Here is a 10556-nt window from a genome sequence, read left to right as displayed (position 1 = left end):
AGAAGGGCTGCTGCCTCTTGGATTTGGGTGACTGTCCAGGCTTGTGTGGGTGTTTGTTTCTGGCTGTGACCTTGTTTGTTTCTGGCTGTGACCTTTCACCTAGAAGTGTGAGTCAGGAAGTTCAGGTGATTAGCTGTGGGCGGAGCTAGTCAGAGCTTGGAGTGCAGCGACTGAGGAAGGAGCAGAAGGTGAGCTGAGCTTGGGAGACACTCTGTAGGTTTTGTGGTTTTGTCTTTTGGGGCTGTGTGTGAGTAAGTTTGTGTGCTTATTTGTTTTCTTACTTGTTTGTGTGCTTGTGCTGGTTTTCTAGGGCTGCTGCCTCTTGGATTTGGGTGACTGTCCAGGCTTGTGTGGGTGTTTGTTTCTGGCTGTGACCTTGTTTGTTTCTGGCTGTGACCTTTCACCTAGAAGTGTGAGTCAGGAAGTTCAGGTGATTAGCTGTGGGCGGAGCTAGTCAGAGCTTGGAGTGCAGCGACTGAGGAAGGAGCAGAAGGTGAGCTGAGCTTGGGAGACACTCTGTAGGTTTTGTGGTTTTGTCTTTTGGGGCTGTGTGTGAGTAAGTTTGTGTGCTTATTTGTTTTCTTCCTTGTTTGTGTGCTTGTGCTGGTTTTCTAGGGCTGCTGCCTCTTGGATTTGGGTGACTGTCCAGGCTTGTGTGGGTGTTTGTTTCTGGCTGTGACCTTGTTTGTTTCTGGCTGTGACCTTTCACCTAGAAGTGTGAGTCAGGAAGTTCAGGTGATTAGCTGTGGGCGGAGCTAGTCAGAGCTTGGAGTGCAGCGACTGAGGAAGGAGCAGAAGGTGAGCTGAGCTTGGGAGACACTCTGTAGGTTTTGTGGTTTTGTCTTTTGGGGCTGTGTGTGAGTAAGTTTGTGTGCTTATTTGTTTTCTTCCTTGTTTGTGTGCTTGTGCTGGTTTTCTAGGGCTGCTGCCTCTTGGATTTGGGTGACTGTCCAGGCTTGTGTGGGTGTTTGTTTCTGGCTGTGACCTTGTTTGTTTCTGGCTGTGACCTTTCACCTAGAAGTGTGAGTCAGGAAGTTCAGGTGATTAGCTGTGGGCGGAGCTAGTCAGAGCTTGGAGTGCAGCGACTGAGGAAGGAGCAGAAGGTGAGCTGAGCTTGGGAGACACTCTGTAGGTTTTGTGGTTTTGTCTTTTGGGGCTGTGTGTGAGTAAGTTTGTGTGCTTATTTGTTTTCTTCCTTGTTTGTGTGCTTGTGCTGGTTTTCTAGGGCTGCTGCCTCTTGGATTTGGGTGACTGTCCAGGCTTGTGTGGGTGTTTGTTTCTGGCTGTGACCTTGTTTGTTTCTGGCTGTGACCTTTCACCTAGAAGTGTGAGTCAGGAAGTTCAGGTGATTAGCTGTGGGCGGAGCTAGTCAGAGCTTGGAGTGCAGCGACTGAGGAAGGAGCAGAAGGTGAGCTGAGCTTGGGAGACACTCTGTAGGTTTTGTGGTTTTGTCTTTTGGGGCTGTGTGTGAGTAAGTTTGTGTGCTTATTTGTTTTCTTCCTTGTTTGTGTGCTTGTGCTGGTTTTCTAGGGCTGCTGCCTCTTGGATTTGGGTGACTGTCCAGGCTTGTGTGGGTGTTTGTTTCTGGCTGTGACCTTGTTTGTTTCTGGCTGTGACCTTTCACCTAGAAGTGTGAGTCAGGAAGTTCAGGTGATTAGCTGTGGGCGGAGCTAGTCAGAGCTTGGAGTGCAGCGACTGAGGAAGGAGCAGAAGGTGAGCTGAGCTTGGGAGACACTCTGTAGGTTTTGTGGTTTTGTCTTTTGGGGCTGTGTGTGAGTAAGTTTGTGTGCTTATTTGTTTTCTTACTTGTTTGTGTGCTTGTGCTGGTTTTCTAGGGCTGCTGCCTCTTGGATTTGGGTGACTGTCCAGGCTTGTGTGGGTGTTTGTTTCTGGCTGTGACCTTGTTTGTTTCTGGCTGTGACCTTTCACCTAGAAGTGTGAGTCAGGAAGTTCAGGTGATTAGCTGTGGGCGGAGCTAGTCAGAGCTTGGAGTGCAGCGACTGAGGAAGGAGCAGAAGGTGAGCTGAGCTTGGGAGACACTCTGTAGGTTTTGTGGTTTTGTCTTTTGGGGCTGTGTGTGAGTAAGTTTGTGTGCTTATTTGTTTTCTTCCTTGTTTGTGTGCTTGTGCTGGTTTTCTAGGGCTGCTGCCTCTTGGATTTGGGTGACTGTCCAGGCTTGTGTGGGTGTTTGTTTCTGGCTGTGACCTTGTTTGTTTCTGGCTGTGACCTTTCACCTAGAAGTGTGAGTCAGGAAGTTCAGGTGATTAGCTGTGGGCGGAGCTAGTCAGAGCTTGGAGTGCAGCGACTGAGGAAGGAGCAGAAGGTGAGCTGAGCTTGGGAGACACTCTGTAGGTTTTGTGGTTTTGTCTTTTGGGGCTGTGTGTGAGTAAGTTTGTGTGCTTATTTGTTTTCTTCCTTGTTTGTGTGCTTGTGCTGGTTTTCTAGGGCTGCTGCCTCTTGGATTTGGGTGACTGTCCAGGCTTGTGTGGGTGTTTGTTTCTGGCTGTGACCTTGTTTGTTTCTGGCTGTGACCTTTCACCTAGAAGTGTGAGTCAGGAAGTTCAGGTGATTAGCTGTGGGCGGAGCTAGTCAGAGCTTGGAGTGCAGCGACTGAGGAAGGAGCAGAAGGTGAGCTGAGCTTGGGAGACACTCTGTAGGTTTTGTGGTTTTGTCTTTTGGGGCTGTGTGTGAGTAAGTTTGTGTGCTTATTTGTTTTCTTCCTTGTTTGTGTGCTTGTGCTGGTTTTCTAGGGCTGCTGCCTCTTGGATTTGGGTGACTGTCCAGGCTTGTGTGGGTGTTTGTTTCTGGCTGTGACCTTGTTTGTTTCTGGCTGTGACCTTTCACCTAGAAGTGTGAGTCAGGAAGTTCAGGTGATTAGCTGTGGGCGGAGCTAGTCAGAGCTTGGAGTGCAGCGACTGAGGAAGGAGCAGAAGGTGAGCTGAGCTTGGGAGACACTCTGTAGGTTTTGTGGTTTTGTCTTTTGGGGCTGTGTGTGAGTAAGTTTGTGTGCTTATTTGTTTTCTTCCTTGTTTGTGTGCTTGTGCTGGTTTTCTAGGGCTGCTGCCTCTTGGATTTGGGTGACTGTCCAGGCTTGTGTGGGTGTTTGTTTCTGGCTGTGACCTTGTTTGTTTCTGGCTGTGACCTTTCACCTAGAAGTGTGAGTCAGGAAGTTCAGGTGATTAGCTGTGGGCGGAGCTAGTCAGAGCTTGGAGTGCAGCGACTGAGGAAGGAGCAGAAGGTGAGCTGAGCTTGGGAGACACTCTGTAGGTTTTGTGGTTTTGTCTTTTGGGGCTGTGTGTGAGTAAGTTTGTGTGCTTATTTGTTTTCTTCCTTGTTTGTGTGCTTGTGCTGGTTTTCTAGGGCTGCTGCCTCTTGGATTTGGGTGACTGTCCAGGCTTGTGTGGGTGTTTGTTTCTGGCTGTGACCTTGTTTGTTTCTGGCTGTGACCTTTCACCTAGAAGTGTGAGTCAGGAAGTTCAGGTGATTAGCTGTGGGCGGAGCTAGTCAGAGCTTGGAGTGCAGCGACTGAGGAAGGAGCAGAAGGTGAGCTGAGCTTGGGAGACACTCTGTAGGTTTTGTGGTTTTGTCTTTTGGGGCTGTGTGTGAGTAAGTTTGTGTGCTTATTTGTTTTCTTCCTTGTTTGTGTGCTTGTGCTGGTTTTCTAGGGCTGCTGCCTCTTGGATTTGGGTGACTGTCCAGGCTTGTGTGGGTGTTTGTTTCTGGCTGTGACCTTGTTTGTTTCTGGCTGTGACCTTTCACCTAGAAGTGTGAGTCAGGAAGTTCAGGTGATTAGCTGTGGGCGGAGCTAGTCAGAGCTTGGAGTGCAGCGACTGAGGAAGGAGCAGAAGGTGAGCTGAGCTTGGGAGACACTCTGTAGGTTTTGTGGTTTTGTCTTTTGGGGCTGTGTGTGAGTAAGTTTGTGTGCTTATTTGTTTTCTTACTTGTTTGTGTGCTTGTGCTGGTTTTCTAGGGCTGCTGCCTCTTGGATTTGGGTGACTGTCCAGGCTTGTGTGGGTGTTTGTTTCTGGCTGTGACCTTGTTTGTTTCTGGCTGTGACCTTTCACCTAGAAGTGTGAGTCAGGAAGTTCAGGTGATTAGCTGTGGGCGGAGCTAGTCAGAGCTTGGAGTGCAGCGACTGAGGAAGGAGCAGAAGGTGAGCTGAGCTTGGGAGACACTCTGTAGGTTTTGTGGTTTTGTCTTTTGGGGCTGTGTGTGAGTAAGTTTGTGTGCTTATTTGTTTTCTTCCTTGTTTGTGTGCTTGTGCTGGTTTTCTAGGGCTGCTGCCTCTTGGATTTGGGTGACTGTCCAGGCTTGTGTGGGTGTTTGTTTCTGGCTGTGACCTTGTTTGTTTCTGGCTGTGACCTTTCACCTAGAAGTGTGAGTCAGGAAGTTCAGGTGATTAGCTGTGGGCGGAGCTAGTCAGAGCTTGGAGTGCAGCGACTGAGGAAGGAGCAGAAGGTGAGCTGAGCTTGGGAGACACTCTGTAGGTTTTGTGGTTTTGTCTTTTGGGGCTGTGTGTGAGTAAGTTTGTGTGCTTATTTGTTTTCTTCCTTGTTTGTGTGCTTGTGCTGGTTTTCTAGGGCTGCTGCCTCTTGGATTTGGGTGACTGTCCAGGCTTGTGTGGGTGTTTGTTTCTGGCTGTGACCTTGTTTGTTTCTGGCTGTGACCTTTCACCTAGAAGTGTGAGTCAGGAAGTTCAGGTGATTAGCTGTGGGCGGAGCTAGTCAGAGCTTGGAGTGCAGCGACTGAGGAAGGAGCAGAAGGTGAGCTGAGCTTGGGAGACACTCTGTAGGTTTTGTGGTTTTGTCTTTTGGGGCTGTGTGTGAGTAAGTTTGTGTGCTTATTTGTTTTCTTCCTTGTTTGTGTGCTTGTGCTGGTTTTCTAGGGCTGCTGCCTCTTGGATTTGGGTGACTGTCCAGGCTTGTGTGGGTGTTTGTTTCTGGCTGTGACCTTGTTTGTTTCTGGCTGTGACCTTTCACCTAGAAGTGTGAGTCAGGAAGTTCAGGTGATTAGCTGTGGGCGGAGCTAGTCAGAGCTTGGAGTGCAGCGACTGAGGAAGGAGCAGAAGGTGAGCTGAGCTTGGGAGACACTCTGTAGGTTTTGTGGTTTTGTCTTTTGGGGCTGTGTGTGAGTAAGTTTGTGTGCTTATTTGTTTTCTTCCTTGTTTGTGTGCTTGTGCTGGTTTTCTAGGGCTGCTGCCTCTTGGATTTGGGTGACTGTCCAGGCTTGTGTGGGTGTTTGTTTCTGGCTGTGACCTTGTTTGTTTCTGGCTGTGACCTTTCAACTAGAAGTGTGAGTCAGGAAGTTCAGGTGATTAGCTGTGGGCGGAGCTAGTCAGAGCTTGGAGTGCAGCGACTGAGGAAGGAGCAGAAGGTGAGCTGAGCTTGGGAGACACTCTGTAGGTTTTGTGGTTTTGTCTTTTGGGGCTGTGTGTGAGTAAGTTTGTGTGCTTATTTGTTTTCTTACTTGTTTGTGTGCTTGTGCTGGTTTTCTAGGGCTGCTGCCTCTTGGATTTGGGTGACTGTCCAGGCTTGTGTGGGTGTTTGTTTCTGGCTGTGACCTTGTTTGTTTCTGGCTGTGACCTTTCACCTAGAAGTGTGAGTCAGGAAGTTCAGGTGATTAGCTGTGGGCGGAGCTAGTCAGAGCTTGGAGTGCAGCGGCGCGCGCCTAGCGGCGCGCGCAGTTTGACCCATCTTTTTAACCTAGGGCGGCAAGTCTCATACGTTTGCTAGGGGGGACCTAGGCCTCTTCCTCTTTCCCCCTTGACCTCAAGGTTTTCAAGATGGAGGTGGAGGGAACAACCATTGTCACCTGCAATTCCTGTGCAATGTTTGTTTTCTTGCCAAAGGATGTGGGTAGCTACACCTGCAACAATTGCAAGTTGGTTGCCCTACTAGAAAACAAGGTTGCCCTTCTGGAAGAGAAGGTGCAGCAGCTTCAGGGGCGTGTATCTACGCTCCAGAGAATTAAAGAGCTGGAGCTTTTCTTGGATGCAGCAGAGCACACTGTCTGCACCAAGGAGGAGACAGGGGATCTCCCTGAGGAGGAGGTCAGTTCCCCAACACAGCAGCCAGATGTATGGAGGAACGTGACTCATAGAAGTAGAAGGCCCAGGGATCGCTCTGAGTGCTTAGAATTACACAACCGTTTTGAAGTGCTCATGGAAGACGAGGAACAGACTCCACCTGAGGATCTCTCCCTCATCACAGTTGATGAGGAATATGAAGACGAGCAACCAAGTCAGTCCTCTGGAAATATGCAGGTAACCTTGGAAGGGACAGCACATAGAAGAATCCCAACCAAGCCTATGAAGAGGCGTGTAGTGGTGATTGGGGATTCCCTACTGAGGGGTACAGAAGCAGTGATCTGTGGGCCTGACAAGATGTCTCGAGAGGTGTGCTGTCTACCTGGGGCCAAGATCAAAGATGTAACAGAACGGCTGCAAGGAATCATAAAACCCACCGACAAATACCCCTTCCTTTTGGTGCATGTGGGAACCAATGACACTGCAAGCCATAGCTTACAGAAGATCAAAAATGATTATGAGGCTCTGGGCAGGAAGTTGAAGCAATTAGATGCACAAATTGTCATCTCTTCTGTCCTCCCAGTTGAACGACATGGCCCAGGGAGAGAGGGAAAAATAGGGGAAGTGAACAACTGGCTTCGCAAATGGTGCAAACAGGAACGGTTTGGATTCCTAGATCACGGTCCGCAGTTTCTTGAAGATGGACTTCTGGCAAGTGATGGACTGCACCTCACAAAAGTTGGGAGGAATGTTTTTGCCACAAAACTCAAAAACCTCATCAGGAGGGCTTTAAACTGACTTATGTGGGGGAGGGAGACAGTGGTCCTGAAGGTAGGAGTCTATCAAATGCTGAAGATGATCATCCAAATGTCAAGGACCAAATGGAGCAAGCAGCATGCAGACCTAGTGGTGGGACGAAAATATCCTTAAATAAGAGACATGGGGGAATGATCAACGGTCTTCAATGTCTGTATACTAATGCACAGAGCATGGGAAATAAACAAGATGAACTTGAGCTCTTGGTACAGCAAACTAAATATGACATAATAGGCATCACTGAAACCTGGTGGGATGAGTCTCATGACTGGAATGTAGTAATAGAGGGATACAATCTATTTAAGAGAAATAGACCAAACAGGAAAGGAGGAGGAGTAGCTTTATATGTTAGGGATATGTATACCTGTGAAGAGATCCAGGATTTAAAACTTCAAAGCCAAATTGAGAGTATCTGGGTCAAAATTAAGGGAGAGAAAAACAACAGTGACCTCATTGTGGGAGTTTACTATAGATCCCCAAGCCAAACTGAGGACACAGATGATGCCTTCCTGGAACAGATGGCCAAGCATTCCAAAGGAAGTGAGATAGTAGTAATGGGGGATTTCAACTATCCTGATATTTGTTGGATGTCAAACTCAGCCAAGAGCATAAGGTCAAACAGATTCCTCACTGGCCTTGCAGACAACTTCATTGTCCAGAAAGTGGGAGAAGCAACAAGAGGATCAGCCATTTTAGATCTGGTCCTAACCAATAGTGATGACTTGGTTAGTGGGGTAGAAGTGGCAGGATCATTAGGTGGGAGTGACCATGCTCTTCTGGAGTTTATTATCCAGCGGAAAGGAGCAACCAAGCATACTAAGGTCCAAATTCTAGACTTTAAGAAAGCCGACTTCAGAAAACTTAGGGAAACGCTGGGTGAAATCCCATGGACAGTAATACTAAAAGGGAAGGGAGTTCATGATGGTTGGGAGTTTGTTAAAAGGGAGATATTAAAAGCACAACTTCAGGCAATACCAATGAGACGGAAACATGGAAGGTGCCTAAAGAAGCCAGGGTGGCTATCTAAAGAACTTTTGACTGAGTTAAGATTTAAAAGGGATATGTACAAAAAATGGAAAAGGGGGGAAATCTCCAGAGAGGAATTCAAACATATAGCCAGCACGTGTAGAGACAAAGTCAGAAAAGCTAAAGCACAGAATGAACTCAGGCTCGCCAGAGAGGTTAAAAGCAACAAAAAGGGCTTTTATGGGTATGTCCGTAGCAAAAGGAAAAACAAGGAAACAGTGGGGTCACTCAGAGGAGAAGATGGTGAAATGCAAACAGGGGACAGAGAAAGGGCAGAACTCCTCAATGCCTTCTTTGCCTCAGTCTTCTCCAAGAAAGAAAACAACGCCCGACCTGAAGAATATGGAGCAGATGATTCAGCAGGGGAAACACAGCCCAGAATAAGTAAGGAGGTAGTACAAGAATACTTGGCTAGTTTAGATGTATTCAAGTCTCCAGGGCCAGATGAACTACATCCAAGAGTATTAAAAGAACTGGCAGAGGTGATTTCAGAACCACTGGCAATAATCTTTGAAAATTCCTGGAGAACAGGCGAAGTTCCAGCAGACTGGAGGAGGGCAAATGTTGTCCCTATTTTCAAAAAGGGGAAAAGAGAGGACCCAAACAATTACCGCCCAGTCAGCCTGACATCAATACCAGGAAAGATTCTAGAGCAGATCATTAAGCAAACAGTCTGTGAGCACCTAGAAAGAAACTCTGTGATCACTAAAAGTCAGCATGGGTTCCTGAAAAATAAGTCATGTCAGACTAATCTGATCTCATTTTTTGACAGAATTACAAGCCTGGTAGATGAAGGGAACGCTGTGGATGTAGCCTATCTTGATTTCAGCAAGGCCTTTGACAAGGTGCCCCATGATATTCTTGTAAAGAAGCTGGTAAAATGTGGGCTAGACAATGCTACCATTCAGTGGATTTGTAGCTGGCTTACTGACCGAACCCAAAGGGTGCTCATCAATGGCTCCTCCTCATCCTGGAGAGTAGTGACTAGTGGGGTGCCACAGGGTTCTGTCTTGGGCCCAGTCTTGTTCAACATCTTTATCAATGACTTGGATGATGGGCTTGAGGGAATCCTGAGCAAGTTTGCAGATGACACCAAGTTGGGAGGGGTGGCTAACACCGCAGAGGACAGGATCACACTTCAGAATGACCTTAACAGATTAGACAACTGGGCCAAAGCAAACAAGATGAATTTTAACAAGGAGAAATGTAAAGTACTACACTTGGGCAAAAAAATGAAAGGCACAGATACAGGATGGGAGACACCTGGCTTGAGAGCAGTACATGTGAAAAGGATCTAGGAGTTTTGGTTGACCACAAACTTGACATGAGTCAGCAGTGTGATGCAGCAGCTAAAAAAGCCAATGCAATTCTGGGCTGCATCAATAGGAGTATAGCATCTAGATCAAGGGAAGTAATAGTACCACTGTATTCTCTGGTCAGACCTCACCTGGAGTATTGTGTCCAGTTCTGGGCACCACAGTTCAAGAAGGATACTGATAAGCTGGAACGTGTCCAGAAGAGGGCAACCAAAATGGTCAAAGGCCTGGAAACGATGCCTTATGAGGAACGGCTTAGGGAGCTGGGTATGTTTAGCCTGGAGAAGAGAAGGTTAAGGGGTGATATGATAACCATGTTCAAATATATAAAAGGATGTCATATAAAGGAGGGAGAAAGGTTGTTTTCTGCTGCTCCAGAGAAGCGGACACGGAGCAACGGATTCAAACTACAAGAAAGAAAATTCCACCTAAACATTAGGAAGAACTTCCTGACAGTAAGAGCTGTTCGGCAGTGGAATTTGCTGCCAAGGAGTGTGGTGGAGTCTCCTTCTTTGGAGGTCTTTAAGCAGAGGCTTGACAGCCATCTGTCAGGAATGCTTTGATGGTGTTTCCTGCTTGGCAGGGGGTTGGACTGGATGGCCCTTGTGGTCTCTTCCAACTCTATGATTCTATGATTCTATGAACTCTATGAACTCTATGATTCTATGGCCTGCCTTTGTTCTCTGCCATCATTAGAGGCCAACCTGTTGTACCTGTTCCCAGGTTAGCTCTGCTATCAATGGGAAACAATATCAGTCCCAATGCTGAGCCTAAAGGGTTGGTCTTACTTCTTATGGCAGCCGTGAGACATTGTGGAAGGAGGCCTGGTGGAATAGAAAGGTTCTCAGCAGGCACTTAAAAGCTGGCACAGAAGGTGCCTGCTGAATTCCCAGTGGCAGAGAGTTCCACCGGACCAGGCCATTGACACCAAAGGTTCTATTTCATGAACCTGGCTGGGTAGTAAGTGGGCAGCTGGTGCCGCTGCTTTCACAATGGGGTCCTATGTTCCCGGACAGAAGTCCCGCAGCACTCTGCCCCAGGTGGAGCTTCTAAGCGAGACCCAAGGGCTGCCCCACCCAGAGCGCATTGCAGTGTACTGACGCCGCCACACCAGGAGGAGGGGGCCTGGTGGGGTTTTGCTTACCTGTGGCCGCCTCCAGCAGCGGCAGGCAGTAGCCAGGGTCTTCGGAAGTCCAGCGGAGGCAATCGCAAGGGGGAGAGAAGACCAGGGAGGCCGCAGCCTGGAAGAGGCCCCCACAGCCCTGGAAGCGAGAGCAGTTGCTGTCGCTGTACTGGTAGCCAGGGAGACAGCGGCAATTCCGGCTGTAGCCAAACACCATCATCTCCCACTGCCGGGGGTCACACTCTGGGGG

The sequence above is a fragment of the Zootoca vivipara genome, chromosome 3, assembly GCF_963506605.1.
Source record: "Zootoca vivipara chromosome 3, rZooViv1.1, whole genome shotgun sequence".
In the NCBI taxonomy this organism is placed as follows: domain Eukaryota; kingdom Metazoa; phylum Chordata; class Lepidosauria; order Squamata; family Lacertidae; genus Zootoca; species Zootoca vivipara.
This window is presented reverse-complemented; position numbering follows the sequence as displayed.